This window comes from Erpetoichthys calabaricus, chromosome 11 (genome assembly GCF_900747795.2).
Source record: "Erpetoichthys calabaricus chromosome 11, fErpCal1.3, whole genome shotgun sequence".
Lineage (NCBI taxonomy): Eukaryota > Metazoa > Chordata > Cladistia > Polypteriformes > Polypteridae > Erpetoichthys > Erpetoichthys calabaricus.
Window position 1 is genome coordinate 87532641 of NC_041404.2, and position 13035 is coordinate 87545675.

General features: G+C 40.5%; 1 protein-coding gene across 8 annotated transcripts in view; it reads left to right on the plus strand.

Annotated features, from left to right (window-relative positions):
* The window catches only part of LOC114660688 (serine/threonine-protein kinase BRSK2-like), a 221142-nt gene that overhangs the window by 117861 nt on the left and 90246 nt on the right, over positions 1-13035 (plus strand). The gene's annotated exons all lie outside the window — the stretch shown is intronic.

Here is a 13035-nt window from a genome sequence, read left to right on the forward strand (position 1 = left end):
TACACAATAATAGGCAGAGCGTTTTAATGTTGTGGCTGATGCTGTCACAGAATTCAATTTTGGTGCACATATTGGGCATGCCCCAAAACAGCACTGTGGCACTGGCTAATTCCATTGTTTGAAGTTGCAGGTCAGGATGAGGCTGGAACATCTTTTTTGTTTCCCATATATATGTGCAGATTCGTTCCGCTTTTGCCTCGTAAATAGTAGTTCATCTTTTTTTTATTATTACTTCACAGGGTCTCCTGTGTTTTTGAGGAGGGGAGGAGAAAGGAAGGGTGCCTTTGCAGTACATGGCTAGTTATGCATGCAGATTAGCCATGTGGCATTGCTAGCATACAGAGATCAATGTTGAATATCTTGTGGCAGTACTCAATATATTCCATTATGGTTAGCTAATGTAACCCTCAGATGAAAAATTGCTTTTGTAAGTTTTTTGTTTTCTTTTTTTATATGCTGAGCAGAATGCTGGACTACTGATTGGGACATGTCCAAAGCAGATTGTGAACAGTCTTATAATACACAAGTGTTAAAATTCTGTGCATTGCAGCTACAGTTCTGTAGTGTCGCACTGGCCTTCCAAAACAGCACAGGGCACTGGGAAAAATCTTTGTTAATCTGGCCGCATGGCAAATTTCCACAAAAATGTTGAACAAGGCAAAAAAAAACAAGGCAAAAAAATTGAACTTGCCAATCAGCACTACTCATACCCAGCAACTAATGCAATGTATTCATGTAAGCATGTATTTCAAGCAACAACTGACAACATACAGTATACAGTATAGTATTTGTACATGTTAAGTACTGTACTTTAGATCAGCAATGATCCTTTTAGTTTGAGAAAATTGTCCACATATTTGTGTTTCTTTTACAACACTTCTTGTGCCTCCTCTGCACTTTTTTTGCAAAACTCTAAGCTTTTCTTTTCACTTAAGTCTTTTCTGTCTCAAATGATGGTTTATAATTTATATCTACATACTAGAGAAAAGCCAAGCAAAATGACACCTTTTATTGGCTAACTAGAAAGATTACAATATGCAAGATTTCGAGGCAACTCAGGCATCTTGCCTGAAGAAGGGGCCTGAGTTGCCTCGAAAGCTTGCATATTGTAATCTTTCTAGTTAGCCAATAAAAGGTGTCATTTTGCTTGGCTTTTCTCTACATTCATAATGGCTAACACGGTACAACACCCTAGTACTACAATCTACATACTACATTTTTATTTGATATGTAGGGATGGTTCTGATTACATGTTCTCACAGGTGGTGCAGTGGTTTTGCTGCTGCTTTGCAGTAAGGAGACTGTGGAAGATTGTGGGTTTGCTTCCCGGTTCCTCCCTGTGTGGATAGCGCTTTGAGTATTGAGAATAGCGCTATATAAATGTAATGAATTATTATTATTACATGCCTGCTTAATATTTGCTAGGAATGTACTGTGGACGCTAGAGGTGCTAGTGCCCCATTGAACCCACCAGACAGACGTCCAGGACACACGTATAAAAGCACCAAGAAGATTCTTTATTAATATTTTTCAAAATAAGTGCACAAAGCACCGCACACTCCACAATTCTCCTAATAAATCAATAATACAATAACTAATAACACAGTCCTCCACTCCCAGCAGCTCCGTCACACTCCCTCCCAACTCCGGCTCGGTTTGCTGGTATTCCCAAAGTCCTTTTATAGTCCATGACCCGGAAGTATTTCTTCTCCGGGTCAAACGCCACATCCTCCTTCATCAAGTATCCTGGAAGTACTGTGGGCTTCCGCCCTCGTGACTCCGAAGCACATCTGGGTTAGTGTAACAGTAATAGTCCCCAGGTTCTTTGTGAGCTCCCCCTGGCTTCACCCACGGCATCCAACAGGGCTGAAGAAACAGACTCCATGTCCCATGTTGCCCTGAGGGAATCCAGGGAACCATTTCCGTCCAGGGGAACTGCCATCTGGGCATAGGGGATGTAGTGTCCTGAAAAGGCTGCTTTTCTTCCTTTTCTCTGTTGAGGGATGTCCCGGCCAGACTGAAACGCCTGCCATCCATCACAGTACATAATAACTACAGTTTGAAAGTTTACTGCCATATACAGTGCATTGTTTCTGTGCATAAGTGTGTATGTGTATACAGTATATGGCATTAATATGCCTTCTGATAAATAGAATCTGTTGCATCATATTCTGATTATGTTTTCCAAAGCTCAGCATGGATATCTGAGGATATGTACTAATTTATGTTAATTGTAACCAAACTGTACTTTTACTTGAGTTATTTTTTCTGAGCATACTTTTATTTGAAAAGTTTTTACATCATATACTTTTACTTAGGCATATGTTTGCCTAAGTAATAATACTTCAGTTTAAGTAGATTTTTAGTGCTCTTTCCACCTCTGTATATTTTGTGAAATTATTCAAACAACAATGCAAAAAGGTTTGCAATAGCCACCCTGTATACTTGAGAATTGGCTGTTAAAAAAGGCAAAGATTTGAGCAATAGTCTTTACAGACATTAGTCTACAGAACTACAGACTGGGATATCCTGCAGGGATCACATAGTGAGTACATTGAGGAGGTTGTTGACTGCACTACTGACTACATCAACTTCTGTATGGACATTGTAGTTCCAGTAAGAACTGTACGCTGCTATGCTAACAACAAGCCATGGATTACAAGTGACATCAAGGGCCTTTTGAACCAGAAGAAAAGGGCTTTTAAAGGCGGTGATCAGCATGAGCTCAAGCGTGTGCAGAAGGAACTTAGAGTCCAGCTCAGGGCGGTGAAGGAGCAGTACAGGAGAAAGCTGGAGCAGAAGTTGCAGAATAACAGCATGAAGGAAGTGTGGGATGGGATGAAGATCATCACTGGCTGCAGCTCGAAGCGGGGTGCCACCATCGAGAGAGACGTGAAGAGAGCAAACCAAATGAACAACTTCTTTAACAGGTTTGACCACCCTAACCCACTCTCACTCTCACATCACAGTACTGCACCCTCCACACATCCTTCTGCTGAGACCAGCATAAGAGAGACATCCCCACCCACAATTACAACAGGGCAGGTGAGCAGAGAGCTGAAGAGACTTCGTATCAGCAAAGCAGCGGGTCCAGATGAAGTATCGCCACGACTGCTGAAGGTCTGTGCATTGGAGCTGGGGGGTCCTCTACAGCGCATCTTCAACCTGAGCCTGGAACAGGGGAGAGTCCGGAGGCTTTGGAAAACATCTTGCATCACCCCAGTCCCAAAGGTATCACGTCCTAGTGAGCTGAATGACTTCCGGCTTGTTGCTCTGACGTCACATGTGATGAAGACCATGGAGAGGCTGCTGCTTCACCACCTGAGGCCACAGGTTCAACACGCCCTTGACCCTCTGCAGTTTGCATATCAGGAGAAGGTGGGAGCGGAGGATGCCATCATCTATATGCTACATCGATCCCTCTCCCACTTGGACAGAGGCAGTGGTGCTGTAAGAATTATGTTTCTAGACTTCTCTAGCGCCTTCAACACAATCCAACCTCTGCTCCTTAGGGACAAGCTGACAGAGATGGGAGTAGATTCATACCTGGTGGCATGGATCGTGGACTATCTTAAAGACAGACCTCAGTATATGTGTCTTGGGAACTGCACGTCTGACATTGTGGTCAGCAACACAGGAGCACCACAGGGGACTGTACTTTCTCTGGTCCTGTTCAGCCTATATACATCGGACTTCCAATACAACTCGGAGTCCTGCCATGTGCAAAAGTTTGCAGACGACACTGCTATCGTGGGCTACATCAGGAGTGGGCAGGAGGAGGAGTATAGGGACCTAATCAAGGACTTTGTTAAATGGTGCGACTCAAACCACATACAACTGAACACCAGCAAAACCAAGGAGCTGGTGGTGGATTTTAGGAGGCCCAGACCCCTCATGGACCCCGTGATCATCAGAAGTGACTGTGTGCAGATGGTGCAGACCTGCAATAAGATGCTGCAGATGTTCTATCAGACGGTTGTGGAGAGTGCCCTCTTCTACGCGGTGGTGTGCTGGGTAGGCAGCATTAAGAAGAAGGACGCCTCATGCCTGGACAAACTGGTGAGGAAGGCAGGCTCTATTGTTGGCATGGAGCTGGACAGCTTGAAATCTGTGGTAGAGCGACGGGCGCTTAGCAGGCTCCTATCAATTATGGAGAATCCACTGCATCCACTAAACAGTGTCATCTCCAGACAGAAGAGCAGCTTCAGCGACAGACTGCTGTCACTGTCCTGCTCCACTGACAGACTGAGAAAATCGTTCCTCCCCCAAACTATGCGACTGTTCAATTCCACCCGGGGGGGTAAACGTTAACATTATACAAAGTTATTGTCTGTTTTTACCTGCATTGTTATCAATCTTTAATTTAATATTGTTTTTTGTATCAGTATGCTGCTGCTGGAGTATTTGAATTTCTCCTTGGGATTAATAAAGTATCTATCTATCTATCTATCTATCTATCTATCTATCTATCTATCTATCTATCTATCTATCTATCTATCTATCTATCTATCTATCTATCTATCTATCTATCTATCTATCTATCTATCTATCTATCTATCTATCTATCTATCTATCTATCTATCTATCTAGTCCAAAACAGAACTGAGATGACACACAAAGCAAGCTAGACAGGGGAAATCTGGGCAGAAAGCAGAAGTGATGTAATCGGGCCCAGAACTGGAAGTGCCGTCAACAGGCCAGGGAGAATTTCCCATGGTCTGCAGAGGAAAAAGAGAAAGGATCAATGCACTCTGCCACCCTCTGGTCCATCATAGAATTATCCTCTTTTGAGCCCTTTGGCTTCCTCCCATGCGCACATGTGTAACACAGCCTACCCCTCAGCCCAAACTCATTGGGTTAGGCATTCCTGACCAAGAGGTCAGAACCTGAGAAAGAGCATCAGCGTTGTTGTGGAAAGAGCCCCGCCGATGAACTAGTGAAAATTTGTTAGGCTGTAGGTCTAAAAACCACCTTGTGGCACATGGGTTCGATTTCATGTGTAAGGCCATCCACTGTAAAGGTGCATGATCTGTAACCAAGGTGAACTCACGGCCCAAGAGATAATACCTCAGCTACATAATTGCCCATTTGATTGCCAAGGACTCCCGTTCCACCACCGCATACCTGGTTTCCCATTCTAGCAGTTTTCAGTTCAGGAACATGATGGGGTGCTCAACACCGTCGATGCTTTGGCTCAGCACAGCACCAACACCTGTGTCTGAAGTGTTCGTCTGGAGGATGAAAGGCAAACAGAAGTTAGGAGCTCTCAATACTGGTGCCGACGTAAGAGCCTGTTTTAAGTCACTAAATGCAGTCTCTGCATTGGCATCCCATACCACATTGTTCGGGGCCCTCTTCTTTGTTGAGTTAGTCAAGGGTGCCTGTTTCTCGGAAAATCGGAGTATAAATCGGTGGTAGTAGCCTGCTAAGCCAAGAAAGGCTTGGACTTGCCTCTTGGTCTTTGGACGGGGCCATTTCAATATGGCACCCATTTTGGAATACTGTGGCCTCACAGTATCCCAGCCCACTAGGTAGCCTAAATACTTGACTTCATTTACCCCAAAGAAACATTTCTTTGGATTAAATTTAAGGCCAGCTACCCCTAATGTCCTCAATAACGCTCTGACCTGCTGTGCGTGTTCCTTCTAATTGCTGGAATAGATGACCACATCATCCAGGTAGGCAGCACTATAGGTGTTATGAGGATGGAGCACTTTATCCACCAGACGCTGGAAGGTTGAAGGTGCCCCATGTAACCCAAATGGAAGAACTCGATACTGCCAGCGACCACTATGGGTGCTAAACGCAGTGTTAGTCTTTGCGGAGTCTGTTAAAGGAACCTGCCAGTACCCTTTTGTCATGTCAAGTGTGGTCAACAATTCAGCCTGTCCTAGCCGCTCAAGGAGGTTGTCCACTCATGGCATCAGATAGACATGGAATTGGAAGACTTGATTAAGCCGATTAAGATTAAGATTGAAAGTCGACACATGCAGCTTTGACATCAGGGACCATAAGATGCATACTAATTCAGCATGAGCAGGAACATTCAATAAAACTGAATACAAAAAAAAAATAAAGTGACAGATACAAAGAAGGCAGATTCACCAGCGTTTGTGTGTCAGCTTTTATCCATTCAGATCAGAGAATGTCCAGTTCCATTGTCACAAAACTCCACTCACATCTACAGTTATTCCCAGTTTCAAATAAAAACCAGCAGTGTCAGATCCCTTCGGGGGTGGGGGGTGGGGGCGGTAGTATGTATTGTGATCGTAACTGAGAGAATAAAAGTGAAAAAAAAAGTAACTTTTACAAGTACTATAAATGTACACTGGCTGTTACAGATGCAAACCAAACTTATGTGTTTATTGTATAATATTAACAAAAAGAGCAGCTCACTACTCAAAACGGTAAATATACGAGGCAGTCAGGCTCGAACCGGAGGACTCTTGATTACAGGTCAGCAATTCTTACCGCTGCGCCATGGAAACTGTTGTATTGTTGTTGAACCTTTTGTGAAAGTGTTTATTTGATCTTTGGACTTCAGGCTTCACACATTGTATAGTTTATGCCTACATTTTGTCATTTATTACTAAAATATGAAAAATGTTTCTGTTTTAACAATGTGTTTACACAGATTACTGTAGAAACGGAACACACATGAAATGCATGTGTTCCAAATAATGATCTATTATTTCCACTCTAAAACAACAGCACTTCACTCCCAGATAATCAAGGCATGAGCTAGGAGAACTTTGTGCACGTTCAGCGGCGGTGGGCGGATGGAATAGTAGGCTGCTTGCTGCTTGTCTTGATTGGCACATTTACAAGACAAAAGACGCTGACTGAGAGGTGCGAAGGGATTTAAGGTGGGCCAGATTTACAAGTTATTTCATAAGCTTTGGTAATTCTAGTGTTAACACAAAGTGAGCGCCTTGCAGCATAGGATGCTGAGTGCTGTGGCTATTAACCACAACAACTGCATTTTTTGAATTTAAGGGAATGGTCATTCCATTGTTCCCATTTAAAGGAAGCCAGAGTCTACTAAAGTTGAAAGTGCAGCTGCGAGAGAGGATCTGCACTGACCTCAATGGGCATGGTTTCATCCTGGACTGCCACAGTGCCTGATGATGACGTTTCATCATGTGATGTCCCGGAAATCGCCATGTTACTTTGAGGGACCGCGACTCTTTTCTCAGCTGGCTCTGTACATGGCGTGGATGCAGCTTATGTTCTCCATCCATTACTAGGCCAGTTTTTGTTTAGGAGTGGTAAGTGTTAAACTGCTTTTATTATCAGACCAATCGCCCCGCCCCGGTATCACTGGAAATGGTGGGTTTCGGAGGACCACTACAGTTAATTTTTTCAGCAATCCTCGTAACTAATGAAGCAAGAGGCGGACCTGTACTGATGGGTATCTCCGTGAACGCATGTCAGGTTGGTCTAAACTTTAAACCATTGTCATGGTAACACGAAAGCAGCGAGTAACAATAGATATGTTGCTGCCAAAGTTCATCAGGGCTGATTCCTTATACCCATTCAAGATTATCACTCCTGTACAAGGGAATGATAGGGGATTAATCAGAGCACACCACCCTTCCCATCTTGTTTCTCTGCCTCACTCCTCGTCGCAGAGCAGAAGATGCTGCCGTGTATTCGGGGGCTTCGGCTTTCGCTCCAAGTGGTGACAACGGGGCTCAGGAGTAGGGACAAATACTGGCTGGGTTTCATACAGAGGCTTCTTGGTTCCCCCAATGTCTTTCGATGATCCCTATGAGGTCGATCATATTTTTAAAAGGTTGTCCCCAGGCCAGCTGAGCGAGATATTCGGGCAGAAAAAAACAGGCAAGAAGTTCCACTACATTTCGGGTATTGTTTAAATCTGGCCTTAACCAGCACCTGATTTTGCCCCATAGACTGAATGTCTGAGAGTGGGTTGGCCACTCGGGTCAAACTCCACCGCAACAGTTTCCTTGAATGCTGGTCCGGGGCTCCCCACACACTTGAGAACTGACTGTAACTGACGTTTGAGCAATGGTCTTTATAGAGATTAGTCCAAAACAACGGAAGTGACAGACAAAGGCTAAATAAAAGCCAGACAGTGGAAATTACGTCATCTAGGCAGGACGTAGAAGTGATGTCATCGGGCCTGTAACCAGAATTGATATCATCTGGCCCAGAACCAGAAGTGCTGTCATAGGGCCCAGGTGGAATTTCCCGTGGTTGGTCTGCAGAGGAAAAATAGAAAGGACCAGTGAATTCTGCCATCCCCTGGTCCAGCATGGAATTATCCTCTTTTGAACTGATTAGTTGCCTCCCATGCGCACATGTGTGACAATATGTAAACATATGTAGCTACAAAATTAAAAAAGGCTATTGACTTATTGACGTTTACAGTGTTGTGGTGTTGTGCTTAGCACTATTTGTATTGGATTTTCATGTTCTCACTGTGTTTAGGTGGATTTTAGCATGCCCCAACCCCCCATAAATTTCAAAGACGCCCAGCACAGTCTTTATGCTCAGAATAGGCATCTCCCTTGCAAGTCTGTTAAATGGGTTTGCAAAATCCAATAATACACTTTAAGTTAAAAAAAAACTGGTAGGTAGCATATGTTAGTGCAAGATTTATGATTAGCTTTTATTAATAATGTTATCTTAATGTGAAAAATATGTATGTATAGTTTTATATCAAAAGATTGGAAACTATAAAATAAACTTGATAAAGTTACATTAAATTACAAAAGTCTTCAGATATGCTGAAGGCATAACAAGCTATATACCCATTTGGAAAGGGGATGACATTAGTTTACAAACCCTGACAAGGCTAGCAATTAAACCTGAGGCCCAGACACTGTGAGGCAGTACCGTAAGCTTCAATCCACTGCTCTGCCAATGTTAAAAAAACATTTTTGGGTGGTTTCCTTAGGGGGCTGCATATTACAAATAGTACTAGTTTGTTTAGCCTTTTCAAAAGATGTGTAAGCAGTTTAAAAATTGTTAAAATTGTCATTTTATTTTTATATTTACTCTTTTTAACTATTTTATTTTTATAAGCATTAACAGTATATTTAAATTATTAAAAGACATACTGTACATTTTTGGTTTAAGCTTTGAAAATCTCATCACTGTTATAGTTTCAGTAAACATTAAAAACCTAACTTAAAGTAACTTGAGTAGTTACATGTTTGACCTTTTTAATTTTGCTTACTTGAGTACAGTATTTGGTTTGGGCTACTAGCCCGTCTCTGGTGTCATCCTTGTCAAATTCAAGTTTATTTTCATGTGTATGCAGTACAATGATATTTTTACTTGCGTGCCCCATTAGAATAGTGAATGTGATGCAACACAAATAAAAAGACACACACCTGCACCAAAAAATCATGAAATTATTGTTATTGAAATCTTATGTGGAGTTTTTACAGTGGTGGACATAACTGCATGTGCTGTCATTACTCTGCATGAATTGAATGTATGTGCTTTTCTAGAAGAGTCCAGTTAGTTATATAAGGAAAATGCAAAGAAAGCATCAGAGAGTAGCCAATTAGAAAAAGTTGCATGTGGGAAATGTAAAGGGAATTGTTGCCTGGGGTTCACATTTATTCATTTCCAAAGAAAGTCTCTTTCCTCTTTCTCAAACTCTGCTGATTTAAAGGATGTGCTTAGGTTGCTGCCAGTGAAGTGCTCTCTGAACTCTTCTACAATATTTTCTCACAAAGGTAGTAATGGGAACTATGTAATTTATAACACTTTAACATGTTTATAATTGTTTTTCAGGGGTCCCCAAAAATTTGAATTTTCAGATTTTTAGGGGATGTGCAGGGATTATTAGGGTATCCTAGTGTTGTGATTAGGAGTCACAAACATGGTCAAAATGGAAATGCTCCACAAAAAGCATGCCATGACCTTCACCAGCCTTTCTAGAATAGATCTATCCTAATCCAAGTTACTGCAACTTCCAACTGCTGGTTTAAATAGGGAAGGAAGCGTTAAGGTTCAAAAAGATTAAAAGCATTCATACAAAATACTTTATAAGTGAGATAAAACCATGAAAACTCTGGCTTCTAAAGACAATGCCAAACTGGAATCTTTATAAACTGAGAGTTTTTTTCCTAAAATACAAAATATAAAAAATGTTCAAAATAGCAAAAAAAAAGTGCCTAAAAGATAACCCAGAGTCCTAAAATGCAATTTAGATCAGAATCCATTAACACGGCAGAATGATCAGAAATAACCAGAATATCCAAGAGGACCCAGTAACCATGACAACACAGTGGCCTTGCCTTCTGGTTTTCCACCCATAAAACACAAAGAATGGAGGTACATTTAAGGGGACTGAATACAAATAACAAATAATAAGTGAAACTGGTAAAAGTAACATAGAAACATGAAAAACAACCCAAAATAACCAAAAACAATATTGAAATACAAAATTCAGACTGATGAAATTTTTCATATAGAAATGATCCCTTACCATATTTCAGTATGTTCATAAGTGATGTGTAATGACATGTTACATTACATTTTACGGTGTATAATGCCTCATAGTCGTGCGCAGCCACTGATCCTGTAGCACACACTACAACCAAATTTCAGGTTGCACAAATGGTCTGATGCCAGTTGTGACAAGCTGCAGGTTTTCTTTGCATTTACAGTATTGTATATAGTTCAGAAACCTAAAGTTGAAATGCACTAGTTAACAAATCCTTTATGTGAAACACATTAAGGACAGCAGCTCACAAGCAAAAACAGTTAAGATGTTTGCATTTTCTTGACAAAAACATACATGTAACTTGACAACAGAAAATTGAAATTATTTTTGAAAATGAAACCATACCATATTTTACACACCTGATTAGAATCTTATGTATTGACAAAACACAATTTCACATATTGCATACTGTAATTCTCTGCTGAGGGACTACTTGCTGTTCTTATGCTTTGGCTAGTCCTAAACCTTGACATTTCATTCTAGTTTTCTGTGTTTCTCCCTGTATAGCCAGGCAGAGCCCAAACAATGGTTCAAGCACAAGGCCCTCTCCCCTAATCTGTAAAGTGTTATTACTAACAATCCGAAGGTAATGAAATCCTCCTAGAACTTTTCCACTTCCAAACATTATAGTATATGTTACTTGCTTAACACACAGACACACAAGTCACTCAGAATTAAACAGTCTTACAGCATTTAATCCAATCAGGAGTCTTAGGCAGCTGGGCTTTTCTTAGCTGCAATGGGCAAAAGGTGGACATCAGAAAGGAGCCGGGACTGGTGGGGCTGAAACATGAAGGTATATGATGCAAAACAGTGGCTTTACAATTTCAAAAAGTTGAAGGTGATCACTTGTGTCAACATGTGTCTACAAGACTGTTTAAAAAAAGTCTGGTCTTGAGACATTATATTAGCAGTAATAGCAGGGGACAGTTGCAGAATATCAGAAATAGTTGAATCTGAAAGTCTAAAATTGCTTTTTGTTGTTGTTTTTTTGCATTTCAAATTTCCCTAAAAAGATCAAATCTGTGCCACATGAGTGAAAATAAAATCAAAACTGAATTCTTATACAAATCAGACTGTGTGGGGGTTGCACTCTATTTAGATTGCCAGCCTAAAATGGTAGCTTACAGTGACAGTGACGACACAATTATAATCTTACTAAGGTAGCCCTCAAAAACATATAAGTTTAATTTAGTTCCCTAAAATAAACTGACTGGCGTTATCTAATCACAAAAGGCAATGAAATTAATTTCTTCAAAAGACCTTCGTTTGCATAAATTAGCTCACCACGTTTCTCTGTGAGATAGCTGTCAGTGCTGTGGTGAGTTGGAGGGCATGTTGCATCACAATATCCCACTCATGTGTCAGCTAATTTTGTTTTCTTAACATCATTGGCAAATTTCAATCAAATGTGTCAGGGCATTTTTGAGATTTTAGGGTATTTAGTTTTTATGTTACCTTTTGCTAGTTTCGAATCGCAACTTTCAATACACAAGATAATCATTTTAGTCACTCTGCTGTTTAACTGCTATAGTGCTATTCCTGGTGTTGAAAAGTAGCAACTGAACAAGTCAAATTCATGGTGATATTTGCAAAAAAACCTAGATTATAGTATTAACATTGATAGCAACTCTGTATATACATATACAATTTTTAGATCCTTTTAGATATCCTATTTTAGATTGGCAACTGCGTATTATAGTTCCTATTAAGAAATTCCTAAAAAGTAAGTATTTTTCCACTTGTTCTGCTAAAATAGTGTAAATAATTTGACTAGAGCAACAGAAGATGAAATTTAGAGAGGAAACGTACTAACTCCTTAAACCAGGAAATCATCTTTTCATCACAACAAAACAAGAACCTGCTGTAAATTGTCATCAGAATAACGGTCACCCAAGAATTGAATGCCAGGAAAACTAACATTGGAAAACAAAGTGCTAAAAGTCAGTGCTTAATCATCAAACCTGGATAAAGAGAAAGTGAACAACATGACTTTTATACCATCATAAGCTAACGTCACTGGTAGCGACCTCTAACCCAATTAGCATGCTGAAGCTGTTAACACAATATCACAAAATGGCAGCACCTGTAGAAGATGTTAGAAAAAAGATGCAAATAAATTCCAACAATCTCAAAATGAAAGTGAAAAAGAAAACTAATATCAGAATTGAACTTAAGTGATTATTTAGAAATATACCTCCAAAAAGGCATAAAAAATATTGAAACAGAATCTAATTACAACACCACCGTGATAACAAAAGCAAGTATTCAGAGAAAAAGTCAAACATTATAACTTTTTGTTAAGTATGTAAGCTCAATATAGTCAGAACAAAAGTTTAAAAACATTTTACAAATTAAACATAGCAAGTATCCTAGTAGTTGTAAAAGTCCCTATTAAGTGTAGTGAGCAACAGATTAAATGAAGCAATCTTATCACTAACTAACACTTTTGGTCATTTTTGCTAGCTAAGCTTGTGGCACACTATTTTGGACATGAAGTACTGTGGGTCCAGGTCATACCATGCATTTTTCTTGGCTGCATTTGTATA